This window comes from Chrysochloris asiatica, unplaced genomic scaffold (genome assembly GCF_000296735.1).
Source record: "Chrysochloris asiatica unplaced genomic scaffold, ChrAsi1.0 scaffold00002, whole genome shotgun sequence".
NCBI lineage: Eukaryota > Metazoa > Chordata > Mammalia > Afrosoricida > Chrysochloridae > Chrysochloris > Chrysochloris asiatica.
In genome coordinates this window covers 54805419-54814040 of record NW_006408520.1, presented here as the reverse complement: position 1 = coordinate 54814040, position 8622 = coordinate 54805419, and the positions used below count along the sequence as shown (strand labels likewise).

General features: G+C 35.5%; 1 pseudogene; it reads right to left on the bottom strand.

The window, feature by feature from the left end:
- Nucleotides 1-4094: 4094 nt before the first annotated feature.
- On the bottom strand, nt 4095-6864 carry LOC102818803 (annotated as a pseudogene).
- Between the last annotated feature and the right edge of the window lie 1758 nt (nt 6865-8622).

The following is an 8622-nucleotide window of genomic DNA, read 5'->3' as shown; positions in this document are numbered from 1 at the left end:
CCCAATCCAATGAAAGAAACTCAATAGAATGTGGAAATCATCAAAAATTGTCATTAATTTCACATGAAAGTAAAATTTTGCTAAAGATAATTCAACATTGTTTGTAGCAGTACATAGAAAAGGAACTGCCTGAAATTCAAGCTAGATTCAGAAAAGGATGTAGAAATGGGTATATGATTATGAACATCATATGGACTTTGGCTGAACACAGAGAGATGTTTACTTGTGTTTTATAGACTATGCAATGGTTTTTTACTGTGAGGGTCAAAGCAAACTATAGATAACATTGCAAATAACTGGAATTACAGAATATATTAAGAAAAATTAATGTTTTCAAGAAGAAGCTACACATAGATCAAGAAACTGTCATTCAAACAGAATAAGGTGATACTGAGTGGTTTAGAATCAGGAAAGGTGTACACCAGGGTTGTATTTTTTTGACCAAATTTATTCTATCCTTATGCTGAACAAATGATCCTAGAAGCTAGATTATATGAAGAAGAATGTTGTGTCAGGATTGGAGGAAAACTCAGTAGCAACATGCAATATACAGAGGACACACACACCCTTGTTTGCAGAAAGCAAACAGAACTTGAAATACTTACTGATGAAGATTACATACTACACCTGAATGTAATGAAAATAAAGTTCTCTCAACTGGACCAACAAATGACATGATAATAAACAGAAGAAAAGAATGAAGACTTCATTTTGCTTTGATCAACAATCAATGCTCAAGTTCTCTTTAATGTGTTAAAGATAAAAGATGTCAATTTGAGGACTAAAGTGCACCTGACCCAAGCCATGGCATTTCAATTACCTCACATGCGTGCAAAAGTTTACAATGTAAAAGGAAGATCAGAGAAGAGTTTAAGCATTTGAGTTTTCGTGTTAGAGAAGAATATTAAAAGTATCATGAACTTCCAGAAGAATAAACTAATTTGTCTGGGAAGAAGTGCAGCTGAAATGCTTCTTTGAAGTGACGATGATGAAACTTCATCTTTCATACTTTGAAGAAGTGTGGTGGTGGTGGTTGTTGTGTGCCATGGAGTCAGTTCTGACTCATATAGATCCTGTTTTAAGTTTTTGATGCTGTGAATCTTTACTGGAGTAGAAATCTTTATTCTTTTGTCCCTGGAGCATCTGGTAAATTCAGAATGCTTACCATGCCATTAGCATCCCAACTCATAACCCACAAAGTCACCAGGACTTCATTGGAGAAGTACATCATACTTAAAAAGTGGTGAAAACACCCAATGGGATGGATTGACACACTGATTATAACAATAGGTTCAAAAGGAACAATTTTGCAAATGGCGTATGGCCAGGCAGTGTTTAGTTCTGTTGGCATAGGATTGTTATGAGTCAGACCTGACTTAAAGGCATCTAACAACAACATTACAGCAAGTAATTTCACATCTTGTTTTTACATATTTATCAAATTAATGGTTCCTTTAATTTTTTTAAATTATATCTTTTTTCTTTCCCTTAAAATACAAAGTCATTTGGTTTTCAATCCAATTCACTTACACATGATATGCAAAATGTAAGAAACATCAAATACAATATATGTTGTGAATGATTATATTTCTAACTTAATTATTTAGGAAGGAAACTTGTCCTCAACTATTGTTATGAACAACATTCTTTCTCTTGTTTTCTGCATTGAATAGATGCGTGAACACAATATCATCTAAATCACTAGGCTATGCTGGTCATCAAATGAATATCATATTATACATAGTGGTGCTTTCTTACAAAAAATAAGAAAACAATAAATTTGCTTTATATTATTGAAAGAGTCTTGAGAAGTACTATCAATGAATTAGTTAAGGATTCATCTGCTTTCAGTTATAACACCAATCAGACTTTTAATAATCCCATGTATGAAAGATCAAGAAAAAATAGACAGCTTTTCTTCTAGAGGTAGGTAACTCTCACTGGATGCCTTCCTTTGCTTTTGTGAATCCCATCTCAGAGATACTTGGAATTGTGGTGTGTTTGAACTAAACTATCTCTACTGTATTATTTATCATGAAGGCCTTGAAAAGACAGTGTTGTATGATATGTTCCCTGTGAGTGCTAATTTATGATTGGCATTCTGATGGAGAGCTGTCAGGTGGCCTTCTTTCTCTATTTTGCCTGCCCTGATTTATTGGTAGATGCAGGGGGAAGATGCGATTGCAGTGGTGACTTTCTCCATTTAGTCTGCAAAGATATAGTGCACCCAATTTTCAATGATTAAACAGAATGCAGTAGAAAGATTGCTTGCTGGCAGGCTTTATTACCAAATCATAGAGAGGAGATGACAAAATTTTTAATGGCTTTGGCTTTTTATTTCTTGGAAACTCAGGTCACAGTGAATATGATTTTGGCAGCTCCAACCTTATCCTATTTGGACATATAAAAATCTTCCAAGTTGGCACACTAAATGTCAAATCTTGATGGACAGCATTAGTTTCAGAATGATTGACCATCACAATAAGAGGTCCATTACAAATTAAGAGTATTCTGAGATATCTGTGAGGAAAACTTCAAGCATTTGCCCAAACTTTACCTGACACATGAATGAAATAAATATTGTTTCTAATGATTTTTCACAGAAGTAAAGAGGGCATGCAATGCTTATCCAAGAGATAATCAGGGTGAGATTAGCAATGGACCTTATGTGCAGCCTTATCTCTCACTTCATTTGTATTTCTGCTTAAATACACTGCCAATGCCAACAAAGTTTCTGGCCTTAGAATTGGGAAAGGTAGAATTTGGGACAAATGTCTATGACAATTCAATTTGATTCAATGAAAGTAAGTTCAATGCAATGTGTTCCAAAATCACTTGGACTGAATTCAAAGGGAGTGATTCCTAAGTTCCTTTAACTGCTCCAGTCTCCATGGCTCAACAAGCCTATAGTACAAAAAGTTAGATGAATCACTTTAAGAGCTTTCTTGGAATTATAACTAAGATTTTAACTAGTTGCAGCTTCCAGTGATATGTTTAGGCAGCTAGTTCCCCAGAGAAATTCAAGATAAATTGGTCTTATTCTTTTTGCATTAGAGAAACAAAGTTAGAATTCCATTTGAATTTTTAACTTTTTAAATCTTAGAAATTATTATTCAACAATATGAATCAACCCAACCTTTCTAAGCACCTACTACATGAACATTCTTTATTAGGTACTGAAAAAAAAAAAAAAAAAAAACTTTACATAAATTCCTCTGTGCCTATTTTAATCCTAGCTAAGTTAGATAAAATATTTCTATAGTACAGTGAAGAGAATGAACATTAAGTGCTTAACATCAGCAAAGTCTCATGCAAATATATATTGACCAAATAATTTGAAATACAAAGTTGGTTATTTAGCAGACAACCATATCATATATATGGAGAGATATTTTGATATATTATTCTCACATTAATATTACTACTAAATTGTTACTCTAAGTACTGTAAAGTTGGTTCTGACTCATAACAATCTTTATAGGGTTTCTGAGGCGTGGTCAGTGGGTTTGAACTATCAACCTTGTGGCTAGCGATCCAGTGTTTATCCTACAGTGCCACACCATAATTCCTAGATAGACTGCTTATATATGAAAGTGACTGCCTATTCAATTTGAGGGGAGAAACAACTTCAATAAATTGTCCAAATTCTACTCCATGATATGGGTAGAAAGTTAGGGTGAGGATACTAAGCAATAGACCAAGCATGCATAATACTTCATTTTAAATTAAAAACAAAATTCTGTCTCTATATATTTAGATAAAATATTGAATGACTTGTGCATAAAGTTGTATCTTTTTATTTTTTAAAGGGGGCTCATTTATTGTTACTTTCCGAATGTAAAAAAAAAAAAAAAAAAAAACAACCCCCAACTCAACCCTCCTCACCCCGCTACAACATTTCTAACACAAATATTTTTTTCCTGAAACCACAAACATAAAACTAGTCCTGGTATTTCCATAAACAGTGCAACCTAGAAAAAGTTTAGAGAAACTTTAACAGGATTCAGATTATAGTCATTCTGTCCTCTCAGAATAATTCCATGTCTGTCCTAGTGTTCCCCAACAGTTTTCCCCTCCCTGGTGGAAGAGTCCTTTTACAAAGTGGCACGTTTAGATGCTGCTTTAGAGATCCTCCTGGGGTTTTCTTCCTGAATTACAGGGGGTTTGTAGACTTGCTGTAGGTAGCTAATGAAATCATTTAATTCATGGCCACCTTTATATTTCTTTGGATTTAGTTTCTTGTTGGCTGGAGAGAAGTAGATGGTAGAGAACTCCTTTGACTTTATATGGAGAAGGCACATCATTGGCTGTGGCATCCATTTAGTTATGACAATATTTGGGTCTTTGCTGAGCTTCTTTCCCAGTTCTTTATGCTTAGGCTCCAGATTTTTACAGTGCCCACCCCAAGGAGCATAAAATTCAATTAGCACATCTTTGTTTTCATTGTTCACAATTTCATCAAAATTTTCTGCTACCGCTACCTTTACAGGCCCATCATTGCTCTTTGGAATAGGCTCAGACTTCAGGTAACTCTTCAGGATACCATCAAAGTAATCCTTCAGGAACCTCTCAAGAGCCTTGCCATCACACAAAAATTCCTCCTGTATGACAAACTTCTCTCCCTTAGCAGCTCCGATGGCAACAACAGGAATCTCTCCAGCAGTGATTTCCAAGCCAAAATCAGAAAGTTCCTGTCTAATGGTTTTGCAGCTAGCTCCATCAAAGTTGAATTTTTGTCCAGCATCCAGAAACTTCTTTGCCACCATCATCACTCTGTTTCTCCAGTAGTTGGAACCTTTAGTATTCTTTTCATAGTCAACATCAGAGTAAGCCACAAGAAAGTTTTTGCCTTGTAGCAAATCTTTATTATCTTCTGTCACGTGAGACAGATCTCAAAAATATTTTCCTGTATACATTTTTTAATCTTGTCACTAGTCATTTTATATGCCAGAGTTCTTCATATGTGAGAGTCTTGTCCTCAATGTGTTCATCAAATGTGAAGCATGAAACAAAGTGATTCCCTCTCCATTATCTTCATACTTGTTTACCAGAGACTCAATAATGGTGTGTGCAAATCGGTAGTTATCCCTCAATTTGCTGACTGCTTTTAAGAACTCAGAATGAACTTCACTGAATAAATCATTGTAAAACCCCCCCACAGAAGCATCTTTATCACTAACGAATTTTTAAAATTCTTCTTCAGTCCAAAGAGGAACTAAAGCAGGCCCTGCCTTCTTCTTTAAGTGTCTGACAATTTCATCAGCAGTCCTAGGTCCATCATAAGCACCCGCTTCTTCACCACCTCAAATTTCTTCAGGGTTGGATATTCACTGACTCCATACTTAGTACAAGTATTCGTGTTGGCAGTACAATCAGTCTTTGCTAATGGCACTATTCCTTTCAATCTGGTAGCTGCAGCTTCATACTCAGGAGCAAGCTTCTTGCAGTGTCCACACCAGGGGGCAAAAAGCTCAATGAGCATGAGGCTGCAGAGCAGGTGTTGGAGATGCATATCCACTAGTTCTCATGGGTGAGTTCCAGTATATTGGAGGCAGCCATGAAGTAGGCTACTGCGAGAAGCACTGCGGAGGTCAGGCCAGCGACCACACACTCTCAGACTGTTTGGCCAGTACTTGTTTTGAATCTGCTAACAACACATTCTGTTTCACTCTGTGGGTAAATCCTTCATATATCAGTACACAAACGAACTTTGCAAAGGAAGCATTTGATCCCACCATGTCTGGGCAGACTGAGTAAAAGAGGTCTTACAGTTTTATATGCAGACATATAAGATAGAAGGTCATGATTTGTGCAGAGACCCTATTGTATGGATAAGGTCACACCATAGTGAGGATGTTGAGAAGTATCATGCAGAAAAAGCAGAGGTGCACTAATGTCTTCAAAGACCATATAAGAACCAGCTACATTCTCCTTTGCCATGAGACTTGCTTGAACTAAATGTCACATCCTGGGAAATAATATATGTGTGAGAGAAGAGTCCTGAATGGGACTGTTATAAATTGAAATGTCCAATAAACAATATAAGTGTTTGAATTTTCCTATAAATTAGTATTTGGCATAGAAATTTAATTCTATGAAAATAAAGGTTTGCTTTATTTATAACTCAGTTTGTGTGAAATTAATTTTTTTCTGTATGGTTTAAAATCAGGGAAGGTATATGTTATGTCAGGATTGTCTCTTTTTATTATGCTTTATCAATCTGTTTTCTCAACAGGTAATAATCTGAGGAGCTGGTTGATATGAAGTAAACTAAAGCATTAGGATTAGAAGAAGATTCATTAACAATTTGCAATATGCAGATGCCAAATGTTTGCTTGCTGATAGCAAGGCAGTCTTAAGTATGTACTAAGGAAGATCAGTGATTACAACCTTCAGTATGGAATACATTTCAACATAAAGAAATAAAGTCCTCACAAATAAACAATAAACAATGTGATACACAGAGAAAATACTACAGTTCTCAAGGCTTTCATTTTACTTGGATCCACAATAAGTGCCCATGGAAACAGCAGTGAAAAACTCACTCAAACAACTTATTGCATTTGGATACATCTGCTGGGAAAAACCTCTTCAAAACATTTAAAAGCACACATGTGACTTTGAGAACTAATGTGCTCTGCCCTGGTGCAAGCCATGATGGATTCAATCACAATATTTACATCTGAAAGCTTGATAACAAATAAGGAGCAACTAAGAATTGATGCGTTTAATTAATTTTATTGTCAAAGTATAAAGGAAATAACATTGATTGCCAGAAGAACTAACACATTTGTCTAAGAATAAGTACAGGAAGAATCCTTGTTAAACTGAGGATGGTGAGACTATCTTATGTACGTTAGGCATGTTATCAGAAAGAACAAGTCCCAGTAGAAAAACATGATGTTTGGTAAATTAGAGGGTCAGAAAAAGAGGGGAAGACTATCAATGGAATAGATTGACACAGTGGTGGCTACACTGTGCTCAAGAACAGCAATGAATTCAACAAAGTAGGTATTGAATGGAAATTCCTCAACATAATTAAGAGCATATATACAAAAGCAACAGCCTACATTAATCTCAATGGAGAGAAACTGAAAGCCTTCTATCTGTGAACAGGAAACAGACAAGGATGCCCTTTGTCACCACTCCTATTCAATATTGAGCTGAAAGTCTTAGCAAGAGCTATACAGTAAGACAGCAAAATTAAAGGCATCCGAATTGGCAAAGTTGTTTGACCTGCACGGTCAGTGGTTCAAGCTTACAAGCTGCTCCTTGGAAACCCTATACAAGGTTGCTATGGGTTGGAACCGACTCGACGGCACTTAACAACAACAACAACAAAAATTGACAAAGAGGAAGTAAAACTCTCTCTAGTTGCTGACAATATGATCCTATATGTAGAAAATCCCAAAGACTCAGTAAAAAAAGCTACTAGACCTCATTGGAAGATTCAGCAAAGTGGCAGGATATAAGATCAACATACAAAAATCAGTTGGATTCCTCCATACCAATAAGGACAGCACTGAAAAATACATTATGAAAGCAATATCATTTATAATAGCCACCGAAAGGATGAAATTTTTAGGAAAAAATTAAAACGGAGAAACACAGGACCTATACAAAGAAAACTTCAAAACACTACTACAAGAAACTAAAAGAGACCTACAAAAATGTAAGAACGTACCATGCTCCTGGATAGGAAAACTTAACATTGTGAAAATGTTGATAATGCCCAAGGCAATTTACACATATAATGCAATCCCAAGCCTGATTACAAAGACATTCTTCAAAGAGATTGAAAAAACTATTACAAACTGTATATGGAAAGGAAAGAGACCAAAGATCAGCAAAGCACTGTTTAAGAAGAAGAATAAGTTGGGAATCTCTCACTCCTTGATTTCAAAATTTATTACAAGGCTACAGTGGTCAAAACTGCTAGGTACTTGTACAATGAAAGATATATTGATCAATGGAACAGAAGTGAGAATCGAGAAATTAAGCCATTCACAAACAGCCAACTGATTTTTGACTGTCTAAATATATTACATGGGGAGGTGATAGTATCTTCACCAGATGGTGTTCCCAGAACTGGAAAGTGATAATCAAAAGATTGAAACAAGACCTTTACCTCATGCCTTATACAAAAACCAACTCAGCATGGATTAAAGACCTAAATGTGAATCCCAGAATTATGAAGGTCATCAATGAAAAAATAAGGACAAATGTGAGGGCTCTAATTCAGGACATATACAGACTACCAAACATTTTGAAAACTACACAAACAAAAATAGACAAAATAGACGATTGGAACATACTAAAAATTTAAAATGTATGTGCATCAGAAGACTTCACCAAACGATAAAAAGGGAACCCACAGAATGTGAAAAAAATTTTTGCAATAATATATCAGACAAGGGACTAATTTCTAAAATACGTAGGAAACTACAACACCTCTACAAGAAAAAGACAAATAACCCAATTAAAAAATGGGCACAGGCATGAACAGACACTAGATCCAGGCACCAAACAAACAAATGAAGAAATGTTCACAGTCACTAGCCATTAGAAAGATACAAATCAAAACAACAATTAGATATCATCTCACACCAGCAATAACACTAA